The 5,870-nt window shown below is 45.0% G+C and overlaps 2 non-coding genes and 1 pseudogene across 2 annotated transcripts; 2 read left to right on the top strand and 1 right to left on the bottom strand.

Moving 5' to 3' along the window:
* Positions 1-1,129: 1,129 nt before the first annotated feature.
* Positions 1,130-1,211, bottom strand: TRNAS-GCU (transfer RNA serine (anticodon GCU)). Its single transcript has one exon. It is a non-coding gene; the product is annotated as a tRNA-Ser (tRNA).
* Positions 1,212-1,258: 47 nt separating this feature from the next.
* Positions 1,259-4,378, top strand: LOC123071637 (transcription initiation factor TFIID subunit 9-like; annotated as a pseudogene).
* Positions 4,379-4,588: 210 nt separating this feature from the next.
* Positions 4,589-4,661, top strand: TRNAK-CUU (transfer RNA lysine (anticodon CUU)). The gene has a single exon. It is a non-coding gene; the product is annotated as a tRNA-Lys (tRNA).
* The last annotated feature ends 1,209 nt before the right edge of the window (positions 4,662-5,870 follow it).

The raw sequence follows: 5,870 nt of genomic DNA, 5'->3' as shown, positions 1-5,870 counted from the left end.
CCTTAGTACAATGACTTTCCGACTGTCTACTATAACAAGATTTGCCTGACTCTGATGAGGGAGGGACGAAGACGGCGGTGCGCCTTCCACTTGCTCCAGTGCTTGCAGTCGTCTCTGGGTGGTCTATGGACCTAGATGTATTTTTTACTTATGATGTTTTTTTGGATCCATCCGATCTACATTTCTCTTCATTGACGGCGGTTGCTGTTCTGATCCGTTGGCGCTATGGACCTTAGTACAATGACTTTCCGACTGTCTACTACAACAAGATTTGCCTGACTCTGATGAGGGAGGGACGAAGACGGCGGTGCGCCTTCCACTTGCTCCAGTGCTTGCAGTCGTCTCTGGGTGGTCTATAGACCTAGATGTATTTTGTACTTATGATATTTTTTTTGGAATAGATAGAAATAAGCCACAGGAAAAAAACATCACTCATTAAAAGAAGGAAAAAAATATTGGTACGGAAAAAATAGATCGACGCCTGAGAGATTCGAACTCTCAGAGAGGCGAGGTGGCGGTGGCTCTCTCTTCGATGGATCCACGTGGATCCTGCCTTTGTTCGTCTGTGTTCGTGCATCTACATGTTGAATCCATCCGATCTACATTTCTCTTCATTGACGGCGGTTGCTGTTCTGATCCGTTGGCGCTATGGACCTTAGTACAATGACTTTCCGACTGTCTACTACAACAAGATTTTCCTGACTCTGATGAGGGAGGGACGAAGACGGCGGTGCGCCTTCCACTTGCTCCAGTGCTTGCAGTCGTCTCTGGGTGGTCTATGGACCTAGATGTATTTTTTACTTATGATGTTTTTTTGGATCCATCCGATCTACATTTCTCTTCATTGACGGCGGTTGCTGTTCTGATCCGTTGGCGCTATGGACCTTAGTACAATGACTTTCCGACTGTCTACCACAACAAGATTTGCCTGACTCTGATGAGGGAGGGACGAAGACGGCGGTGCGCCTTCCACTTGCTCCAGTGCTTGCAGTCGTCTCTGGGTGGTCTATAGACCTAGATGTATTTTGTACTTATGATATTTTTTTTGGAATAGATAGAAATAAGCCACAGGAAAAAAAACATCACTCATTAAAAGAAGGAAAAAAATATTGGTACGGAAAAAATAGATCGACGCCTGAGAGATTCGAATTCTCGCGGGGAAACCCCATGTACTTAGCAGGCACACGCCTTAACCACTCGGCCAAAGCGTCCTTTTTGTTTCTAGAGCTACTTCTCACTTATAAAACAAGACCACATCTGACTCCGATTCGTTCCCCGAAACCCCCCACCAGCCAAGACACAACAATCAGACCATGGACAGCGGCGGCGGGCGGCCATCGCTTCCGTCCGCGGCTGCGGCGGCGGGAGGAGCCTCCGTCCCGGACGAGCCTCGCGACGCGCGCGTGGTGCGGGAGCTCCTCCGGTCCATGGGGCTCCGCGAGGGCGAGTACGAGCCGCGCGTCGTGCACCAGTTCCTGGACCTGGCCTACCGCTACGTCGGGGACGTGCTCGGCGACGCCCAGGTCTACGCCGACCACGCGGCCAAGCCCCAGCTCGACGCCGACGACGTCCGCCTCGCCATCCAGGCCAACGTCAACTTCTCCTTCTTCCAGCCGCCGCCCCGCAAGGTAAGAGTACGACCAATCTCACCAAAAAAACCTAGTATATTATATCCTCGTTAGATTCCGAAATTTACTAGGTTTCGTAGCTTCATCATACGACCTGGTGCACGACGCGCAACAGCTCTGCTGCTACCTTCTTCAGCTGGTGAATGACGAAACAATCTCCTGTGAACCTATCAGATTCGGACGGAGTAATGTTGTGGACTCCCGTTGGGGAAATAGTAGGAATAGTAGAGGATGTGCAGATGTGTCACGGAAGAAATAATCTCCATACAAGAAATGATGTGTGCTGTTGAGATTGCAGTTAATTGCTGGTTCTTGTTCTTGGCCGAGAGATATTTCTTGGGATAATTTAAATTTCAAATAAGGGTGGATTTATTAATAGAAAGCATTATTCAATAAGAACACATCAATCAAAGCTTCAGCCATGGTGGTTAGAAGCCACCATCTGCAACGAAGAGATTCGGTTTCGAATCCTTCAGCTAACAAAATGTCGTTTTATCTACACTTGTAGCCGTCCGAGGGACCAACATATCAGTCAGCGTTATACTGAAATTTTGAGGAATGCATAGGAGGGAGTGTGGGAATTGAACCCAGATTCATCCTCAAATTCTCAACTTATGGATGTATCTAGCACCAAATTAGTGCTAGGTACATCCATTTGAGGGACAAACTTGGGACAAACTTTTTTGGACGGAGGGAGTAGTACTCTAGCACCCTACCACGAGGACCAAGATGACTCCTTTATCCTTTAGGCTTTGTTCGGTTACGGGGATCGGTAATCCCCTTCAATCCCTGCCAAACCCCCCTCAAACCCCTGTCAACCGAACGCAGCCTTAGGAGGTTGGAACCGACCGAACTTTTGCCAGTTTGGTGGGTAATCAGGGAGTGCGGACAGGTAAATCCCTGGGTGGTGCTAGTATCAGAGGATAGAAGTCCAGTGGCAGAAGATTGACGTTCAATTTAGTCCATGTGTTGTTAGGAATGTTCAGCTGAACCCATGCCTTATTTGGAAGGTTGAATGCTTATCTGCTGAAGGGTCCAAAATCTTAGGAATCATGTGCCACTAGTAGTTCCATATAGATAATGTAACCTTTGAGAAGAGAAAGCAAGCAAGAAATACCCTCTTCTGTTAGTGCAGATATGCTGCTGGTACTGCAGCAGCTGTCTTACTGTTGGAATGGGAAACAACAAGAATACTCGGTTTCCTTATTAGTTTGCTTTACTCTAGATATATTATGTATTATCGTTGGATTTAAACACTCTTCATGGGATGGGTCAAATCAAATAATAACATATAAGGGAGAGCATTTGTTAGAACCTCTAGACCGGAAGGAATTCCTGTGGCCAGAAGGTGCTAGAGAGTTGACGAAGTAGTCAGCGCAGATCAGAAAGGTAACGGGGTAGTGGGGAATAGTGATTAGCGAAGACTTCTTTATTGATAACTTGCATCGGTCGCTGCAGCTAGGGGACCTTTATATAGGCGACTCGACTAGTGTCCTGGATGAGTACATACTCAAACTGCTGCAGAACAAGACTGCTGCTGGTTCTATTGAAACAACTCTTAACTTAGGGAGCAAAATATCCTTTCGTTAATAGAACTCTTAGCGTATTCCAACTCAGGTGTGGCTGTTATGGCCTGTGGGCTTCCTCAGAATCTCCCACATAACATTCCGTAGTAGAAAACAGTTTTTGGGAATGACTTCATAACAAGAAGAAACGAAGGGTATGATTCTTAATGTGTACGTGGCTGGCATCTGAAGATATACCTAAAATGTTGATGAATCATACTAGGTAGTACAAAGATATTAGAGATTGAGGGCCATGCACAAGTGTACTCACTTGCGTGTTAGCTGCTAGGTGCAGCTAAAGAAGATCTTGCGTGGATAAAGGCTATGAGCAACTCATGCAGTTATGCTTATTTTATGTTTTATCCAAAAAGGACAAACCCAGTGCATAGAAGCTCCCACACAAGGTGGGGTCTGGGGAGGGATTATAGGAACCTAGTCTTACCCCTGCAAAGTGCAATGCAGAGAGGCTGGTTCGAACTTGTTTTATGTTTTGTCAGATCCCTGGAAATTCAAGCTGACACAAAGTACTTTGTATGCATAGGTGGATGACAAATCATTTTGCTGATGTCACAGGTTCTACTTGAATTGGCACGCAGCCGGAACAAGATCCCGCTGCCCAAGTCTATTCCTCCATCTGGCTCAATTCCTCTGTCACCTGAGCAGGACACACTGTTGAGTGAAAACTACCAGCTCCTACCCACACTGAAGCCACCAACTCAGACTGAAGAAATAGAAGATTTTTGAATGTTGAAGAAATAGAAGATGACAACGAGGGAACCGACACAATCCCTGCCAATCCTAGTCCAAACTATTCGCAGGATCAGAGGGGGAGTGAGCAACATCAGCTTCAGAGCCAGAGCCAGAGGGTTTCTTTCCAACTGAACGCGGTGGCTGCCGCGGCTGCAAAGCGTCCTCTAATGACAATTGATGAGTTGAACATGGGCTAACTAACCTATGCTTGTGTAGCTTGCTGGGACCGCCCTTTCTGGCTAGCGCCCTCCTATTTCACCATGAAAAAATGCTGATTGTTGAGGAAAGGGGGCAGCCTTGCAAGTAGTGTAAGTAGTAGCCGACCTCTGGTTAATTAATTTCTGTGCATTATTATCAACTTATTGATTTTGTATATCTTTGTCGAACTTGAGCTGTCCCGTAGTTGTTTCTGAATGCTAAATCAGTGTTTCTATTGCGACTGTGTTCCCATTATGCTTTTGGTAGCATGTGGCACATATTTGGTTGGTTAAAACGAGGACCTACCAAGTGTACAATATAGAAATAATTTTTGTCATTTTATATCAGTGTTTGCCTTTTTGTTTGTGGGGAGTAGTAGGAAGGACTGATACCTTCTGTGCGTGTCACATGGATCAGTTATTGTAAAATCAAAATATAAACAGCACAGCCCGTCTAGCTCAGTTGGTAGAGCGCAAGGCTCTTAACCTTGTGGTCGTGGGTTCGAGCCCCACGGTGGGCGACCTCTTTTTTCCCCTAGTCCCCAGAAATCGATTTCCATGTGCAATGCATGATGATGAATCAGCTTGTAATTTGTACGCAGGAACCTGTCTGTGTTTCTTTTTTTCAAAAATACTTCTTGTATTACTCAATCAGGGAATACAATTACGTTCCGAACCTGACCCAAGCCACACAACAGTTTGAACTTGAGATCTATCAAAATTTGCCAAATCATGACTATAAAAAATCTGTCTGTGTTTCTTTTTTTCAAAATACTTCTTGTATTACTCAATCAGGGAATACAATTACGTTCCGAACCTGACCCAAGCCACACAACAGTTTGAACTTGAGATCTATCAAAATTTGCCAAATCATGACTATAAAAAATCTAAGTGCAGTGTATATGAGTAATGCACAAGAACTAGGGGAAAAGCTCTCCTTGATATATTTATTTATAAACAAAGCGTACTTCAATCTGTTGACATCTCTGCTTCTCTGCCACATATAGGGCACATGGCGTAGGTCTCCAATCGACACACCTTTTTGTTGCACCGGGTACCCAATGATTTAGTTATAAGACGCCAAGCAAAGGTAAGCACTTTTGGAGGCGTGGAACAAGACCAAATAGCTTTCCAAATAGCACACCTATCATCGGGGTGGGAGCTAGATGAAGAGCTATCGCCATTATGTAATTCATCTGATGCCAAACGATAAGCACCGTGAACTGAGAATATGCCTGATTTCTCTAGAGCCCAAGAAATGAAGTCTTCACCAAGTCCATGAGAAGGTCGAATTTTCTGGATCTCACGGACGTCAACATGGAGATAAAAATGATGAAGCTCCCCAGTTACCATTGTGGTCCATAAGCTCAGAGATCCACTTAAATCTACACTGACCCTTTGCTGAAATCAACCCACTAGTAGGCTCCTGTGCAATCCAACGATTGGTCCAAATCCTTTTTTTACCATTGGCAATCTTCCAAACAAGACATTTTTCAGGAGTTCAAGACCATGACAAATAGCTTGGTGAGTTTGACTTGCAAGTTCTGAAATTTACCTTTAGACATTTTCCATCATGTGTGGGCAATCCAAGATACTTCTCTTCAAAACCGTATGTGACAACATGGAGGTCACCCTTAACAGAATACATGAAATCTTCCGGACATGAGTCACCAAACAGAACATGACATTTGTCAGGGTTAATGAGTTTCCCAATGGCAAGTCCATAGACA

The sequence above is a fragment of the Triticum aestivum genome, chromosome 3B (assembly GCF_018294505.1).
Source record: "Triticum aestivum cultivar Chinese Spring chromosome 3B, IWGSC CS RefSeq v2.1, whole genome shotgun sequence".
Classification (NCBI taxonomy): domain Eukaryota; kingdom Viridiplantae; phylum Streptophyta; class Magnoliopsida; order Poales; family Poaceae; genus Triticum; species Triticum aestivum.
This window is presented reverse-complemented; position numbering and strand designations above follow the sequence as displayed.